The 7034-nt window shown below is 43.7% G+C and overlaps 1 protein-coding gene across 4 annotated transcripts in view; it reads right to left on the reverse strand.

The window, feature by feature from the left end:
* SGCD (sarcoglycan delta) overlaps positions 1 to 3874 on the reverse strand; it is a 293057-nt gene extending 289183 nt beyond the window's left edge. For 2 of the 4 annotated variants that reach the window (XR_014318478.1, XM_082771715.1), the window contains exon 1: positions 3716 to 3874. The gene's annotated coding sequence lies outside the window, so the exon portion shown is untranslated. The other 2 variants (XM_082771717.1, XM_082771716.1) reach the window with 2 other exon arrangements.
* Positions 3875 to 7034: the final 3160 nt, after the last annotated feature.

Consider the following 7034-nt stretch of genomic DNA (forward strand, 5'->3'; position numbering starts at 1 on the left):
GAGAGGTTGTGGCTGTATTGTAGGAGGTGGCAGCAAGGCAAAGTGGGGAAAAACGCACCAAAACCACCCACGATGTAGAGCATATGCATCCGTCACAAGAACCTCCCTTAAAATGATGGTTTTCAGGGAATAATATCTTAAAGGCACAACAAGGCAGAGCAGTATGCAGGTCCTTCCCCAAGGGCAGCAGGAAATGACCCCCTATTTACACCAGGCTGCCCTCCCCAGTGCCCTTAAAAAAAAAAAAAGCACTTCCTAAACATAGCAGAAGTGCCAGGAAAGAAACCTAGAAAAGCCCCCAAAATCCTGGTGTGTTTTTTCATGTTTTCATGATTTCTCAGCACACATAAGGTGATTGCTCCCAGGGGAGAATGTAAGAAATACAGTTTGCAGCCATGCATCAAAAACAGCAACAATGCTCACACAATCAGCTTGTGCCTTTCAACCAAAACGACTGTGCAGGAGACATGAAATGTTGCAAGCGCTCCTAGATATCTCCTCAAGGGTCTCCCGGGACTTGGCATGGTTTTACTAGTTTCTACTTTGATAACAGTAAAGCAAACCGAAGGCATGTCCAGGCAGTGGTAAGCACTGGACTTCAGAGCTGTACATTAGGGACAGTACTGCTCCCTGCATGCAAGACAGAAGTCAGATTTCTTCCAGAAATTCTCAGAATTCCTTTTCAGCTTCAGCTGCATACAAAACCCAAGCAGCTAACCTGCTGATCGTTTTCCTTCTGTTCAAAATGAAAGCAAAATGTTCCTAAAATAACCGATAGCCCATCGTGTTATACCACCACACTGTCCAACCTTGACCCTATAATCCAGTCCAGGGAGATTGACCCCAACACCAGCGCTCAGAGCCCACTGTCGGTACCACAGCCACCCACAGAGTCTCAGGATGAATAATTTAAGGAGGCAGCTTTGGGAGCCCTCGACATGCACAGCAGGAGAGGGGGGCACGCAGAAACTCTCTGAAGCTGCCCTGGTGTGAGCATTCATACCAGCTTGAGAAGTAGTTAATGCTTTTTCCTTGGTGCTCAGTCAAGATATTGGCCAGATGCTGCTATCATGCGATCTGCTATCTCATCTGAGGACATGCTTTAAATTTAGTGTTGTATAAAGATATCGAAAAAACATCACTTCCTACAGTTACCAGGCTACTTTTACTTATTAATGCTTCTTATATTATCAAAGAGAATAACAAAGAGAAAGAAATTAATAGTCCTCTCTACTTTTCCTAAAGGTTTACTTGCTTATCTACCTCTTGTTCAGGGCATATACCTGTTTCTCCCAGAGAAACTGGGAGAAAAGTACTCATTGTCAGCACGTCCCCGCGTTTCAAAGCTAAAGCACTGAACAAGATACGGGCTGGGATGGACAGGACAAGCAGCTTCATGCACGACCTCTCTGCAGCACGGAGCTGCTGCACCACCGAGGCTGGGGAAGAACCAGCAGAGCAGCAGCTTGCAGGTGCATTTCTTCCCCCAGGGCCTGGAAGGGAACCTCCATTTCCATCCCTCTGCAGAGGCCGGTGCCCATCACTGTGTGCAGCTGTGTGTCCATCACCTCCTTGCCCCTCGGGAGGGCACAGCTCACCCCTACAGACCTATAAAAGTGACTCAGTCAGAAGAACAAGCTTCTGGTGCTGCCCAACAGCGCATGGGAGGTAAAACAACTGTCAGAGCTACCTCTTTACTAAAAGAGCATAGGCAGTGACAAACTAAGTCCCAGAGCTGGCCAGTAAACCACTGCAGTGCCTCGTTTGGTACCCCTGCCAACTGGGCACTCCTCAGAACAGCTTTGAAACTTCATCGCCTGTCTTGCGTTTCTTTGGCCTTGCCCTCCGCAGCAAGCCCATACTGGGAGAAACTAAATTAAAATAAACAAACAAATCTCAAATCTATTCTAGGAAGGAAGAAAAAAAAAATGAAGACAAATCATGCATGCCAGCCACACTGCATGATCTATTTCTAGAAGGTAGTTAGTGCTGTGGAATACAAGGAAGCGCAAGATGATGGAAAGGCAGCGTTGCTCCGCTCCTATCTGTGGAAGGCTGGGAGAGCTGCTGGAGCCGACACCAGCGCTGGCAGGCTGACCAAATTACTTTGATCTCCTTAACCACTGATTTACAGCAGGCACACAGCAAAGGTGTGGCATCCGTCACGTTATCGCGCTGCCGTGTGAGGACAGCCCGTGCTCAGTACTGGCAACATGCTATGGCTAGCAGAGGCATCAGATGCTCAGCAGTGCAAAACTGTCCACCAGTGCCCCTCTTATATCCACCAGCACTCAGATCCCACTTGTTTCCAGCCATTACTATAGCAGGCTGGATTTGATCCAGACAAAATGCTGGAGGTGAATAAAGGAGCAATTACCTAACAGAGATAAGCATGCTAGCAGACGGCATTCCGACTGCAAGAGCTGCCTGCTGCTGTTTAATACTGAGATACCCAACTTACATCCCAATTTTATTTCTAACTTTAAGAGTAATGCTGTAGATAACTAGAAAATAGACAAGCACATTTTAATAGCCGTTGTTTTAATAATAAAAAAAAATACATAAACTTAACATTAGACTTCAAAATGCTTTGAGAAATAAGGATCTATGCAATAAGAGGCTAATATTACTAAAACCTTTCACATTGGCATATGAAAATTTAACACTCTAAGGAAGAATTAAGCTAAAACTTCATGTTTTAATTAAATCCTACTTATATAATTTTTGCTGAATCAATCTGGAAAATCAGGAAGATTAAAGCTGAGATTCATTAGTATGGTGGCAAGTGAATATAAACATAATTTCTGCAATTTATGCTGATTCAATTTTAAAAACCTACAAGATTAAAACTAAGACCCACTTGTAGGATGGCAAGTGAATACAAACTTATTAATTTCAGATCACAGACTTTAATATAAAAATAATCAATGAGAAATCACATTAAAGCTGCTTTTCATATTCATCAGATTATTCAGTAAAGCAGACAACAAAATTAAATCCCTGCTGAAATAAAACAAATAGAATATTTTCCAGATCACAAAAGCTGCATTCCAATACACCAGTCAAAACCCAGAATCAAACTTACATTGTAAATCAACAAAATATTATCAAATTAGACCCAACTGTGGAACAACAGACTCAGTACTGCACACTTGCTCCTCTACGTCTCGGCAGGTCTAGATGCTTCTGGGAAATTAGCCAGCCTGATTACCGTTATAAGAAATCTTTCCTTTGGCTCTCCAAACCGCTGATGTCAGTTCCTTCCCATTTTAAAAGAACTCACGTTATGTTACAAATAAGAGCACGAGCTGAAGGATTGCAGCACAGCAGAAATACAATAAAGGAGAAATGAAGCTCCTGATGCTCTGCTAGGACTCTCCACAAATATCTTCATGAGGAAAATAGATATCTCAGAAGATAACAGACTGAAAATAAGTCGGGTACCTTTCTTCAGGGTCATCAGCACAGAGTAGAGAGGGACCGTTGAGGCATCAAGTTCTGCTTCTACCCCTGCTCCTCAGCCATAGGCAGTGGTACAATAAAACCTAATCCATACCCCAAAAAAGTCCTGCACAACTTCTGCTTCCCCTTCACCTTGATGCAAAACAAAAGCACAAGGGGTACAGATGCAAGGAGCCTCAACAGCCAGGTACAGCTGACCTCTGAAAGATTTGACACCCAACAGCTAAGACAAATCAAGGAACATCATTCTGACCTCTCCTGCCAAAGATAAGCAGCTTCTTCAGGTCCCAGACCTGCAACCAGATCCCCAGTGGTGGAGCCCGAAGACCAGAGCAGAGCCCGAGTGACTTTCCCAGCGCACAGGGACAGGTCTGCTTGCTGCCGCCTGCACAAGCTGTTTGCAACAAGAGCATATTCTGCAGTTTATAAAGTCACTGATACCTCCCTGCCCTCCAGCCCAAGATGGGGGATTTTATTTTTCTGAGATTCTAATAGCGTTGAATTAGACACAGGTTCTGGCTGGCAGCCTCAACTGACCTTTTTAAAGGCCTGAAATAGATTTAAACTCAAAGTCCCTGGCAAAGGAAGCCTGGCATGCTTCTTTCATGCAGCCAAACAGGGTTCAGTCCCAGCGACACTCCCCCACAGACCAGATAGGATGAAAAGGGCAAGTCTCTTAAAATATGGCTCTGACTTTGAAATTCAGATGACAAGGCTTCTGGACATATGGTATTTGACAGCTCTGTAACACAGAGGCTCTGGTCACCACTTGAAAAATTAATCAAAGTTTCCATAAAGACATGCTCTTCCAATTCTGCCTTCATAACTTTGCTGAAGGGGTCCGCGGGTGCCAGCAACCAGACGCTTTGGAGCACGCGGACAGATTTAAGCAGACATGGAAACTCCTGCAGCCTGGAGCTTCCAAAATGAGTTTCTCCCTCCAGTCTTTTTTTTAAGTGCATTTTTCAATACAGAGCATCCAATTCAGCCAAAGAGCAAGCAGAACTCAGAATATACAGATAAACGCTTACACAGGATAATTAAATACAAAAAAGTTAACTCCTTATATAAAAAACACAATGGGGTGAGTCAACGTTTTAGAAAGTCAGGAAGTGGGGCAGTTGATAATTTAATGATTTAACTATTATTACCCAAGATAAACTTAAATACCCTGCAAATACGTTGTCCCTTGTACCAGAGACAAGTTGTGCTGTGAACAGGCTTCAGATCACAGCACTGTGCCTGTCAGCCCCAAGTTGCACCTCTCCTCCACTACTGCAAATCTGCATTGTTCCACTGAATGTAAATTATTCAGGTGAGCATGAACCACCAAGGTCAATTGCTCCATTGGGCAGCCCTGTGCAAAACACCTCGAAGGATTTCTTAGATTCCAATTGTCAGTGCAAGCATGGAGGGAAAGGAAGGATCGGAAAGTTTGGGACAGTTGTGGAAAACGGGCTGCCCAGAGCACGCTGTTCCCCTCCAGGCTCAGGCTGCAGGTGCCAGGCAGTCGCCGCGGCAGGGGCTGCTCCGAGCACCTTCCTCTCCGCAGCTTTGATTGCAGCAATTACGTTCAGACACAGGGAGAATTAACACAGCTATTTCACAGACCAAGGCATCCCAGAGCTGAACCAGAAAACTACTCTGCAATAAAGTAGGATGTTTGTTTACCTCATCCTGGCCTGACGCCTCACTTTTATGGTGTAATCTTCCACTTTGCTAATCCAAAGCAAGAGCTGGGGAAGCCCTAAAGCTAACCTGCAAGGAAACCACTTAAAAACCATCGCACGCCAATAACTGAACAAAATTAATTCAATTTCAGGAGCAGATGAAAAGGGGAAAATATAATGAGAACCTACAGCTTCACTCCATCTTGTGAAACATCCAACTGTGTCAGTAAAGGAGGACAGTGCGGTAGCATAGGGTACTTACAATACAGGAGTAAAACCCTATCACCTCCAGGATCACACTCTTTTGGCTATCTTTCATGTGCTTTGTTTTTTAATCTCCCTTTTATCATCATATTTCATCATTTTAGAGTACAAACCTTAGATCATTTATACCTTACAGCAATCCCATGTGCAGACAGATACTGTGCATGCACGCAGAATGCATGAACACCTGCCTGCTCCCACCCAGAGTCACCTCCTAACTTCAGCAATTAGGGAGTACCAAAACTCATTGGTACTTCCTCTAAATTCAAATTCAAAATCCTCATTTATAAGTCATCTGAGCACATGCTTAAGCTTTAATAGTACAAATCTCCCTATCTGATGGAATTCATTGTGTTTAAATTCAGAACTTTAAGTTTCAGAGGGTTTGGTTTTGTTTTTTTAAGTGTTTCTTAACTGCAGGTGCTTCTAGGGGCTTTGTATGTACAGTCCTCTGGAGACATTGCCCCTTCGGACAGCTCATGAGAGCTAAGGAAAAGCTGAGTTGTTTTTTGTGGTTTTCTGGTTTGGGTTCTTTGTTTGTTGTAAAGTCGTACAGTACTTTCCATATGCAATTCTCCCAGTTCACAGGAATTTTGTTCATTTCATAAAAACAGAAATTGGTGCTAAGTAAGCAAATACACATACATCTGGTATTTCATGTGCTTCTGATAATTAAGGTCATTACAGGAGTCAGTCAAGGCTCAGGGCAACGCTGTATCAAGTCTATGAAGTCCTGTACAAACAGGCAAAATTGCCTTTATCCCAGGCAATTCCCCATCTCACCATCTGCTCTTGTCCACATTTATCTTAGTTTAAAAAAAAACTGTTCCTGTTGCTGTATCTGTTGTGGCCCTGAGTATGACATTGGTGCTTAGCAGCTCCTCCGAGTTATTCTGTCTCATTGAAAATTCCAAAAGCACGGAACAGATCTGAGTTTTGAGTGAGTTTTGCTTTAAGAAAGTTTGGGAGCGAGCAGGATCCATTTAAAAAACAGCGAGAAAAGGCCTAGAGGGGACAGATTGAAAAATAAAAAAGAAAAAAAGAGAGGCTATAAGAAAGGGGAATCACGTGACAAATGCAATTGAAGCCAGTCTCTCAGAATAAGTAAAACCCATCCAGCAAAAAGGACTGTGTAAGGGTAAAAATGAAGTGTGATAGTCCTGTCACCTTTGGGGCTCTGAGGGATAAGTAATGAAAAGTGCTGGATTAGAGATCATAGAAAACAGGGCTGGAAGGGACCTCACGAGGTCATTGAGTCCATCTCCATGCCCCAAGGCAGGAGCAGCTCTACAGATATCACTTGTGACAGATGTTTTTCTAACCTACTCTTAAAGGCCTACAACAATGGCCATGCCACAACCCCCATAAGCAATCAAATGTGGTATTTCATCCTAAAAAGTTTTTGTTCCTGAAGTAAATCTCACCTGCTGCAATTTAAACCCATTATTTCTGGCCTTGTTCCCCATGGACAAGGAGAAGGGTGATTCCCTTCCCTGCACAGCAGTCTGTCACCAGGAGGAAAACAGCAATGTCCTCGGTGCCCCGACTTCAGCTTTGTTTTAGTTCTTGTCACTGCTGCTCCTATTACATTACTTAGTTTGGAAGGGATGCTGAAGGTAGCACCATGGTAACAGGACA

Source organism: Aythya marila, assembly GCF_965140915.1.
Source record: "Aythya marila genome assembly, chromosome: 14".
Taxonomy (NCBI): domain Eukaryota; kingdom Metazoa; phylum Chordata; class Aves; order Anseriformes; family Anatidae; genus Aythya; species Aythya marila.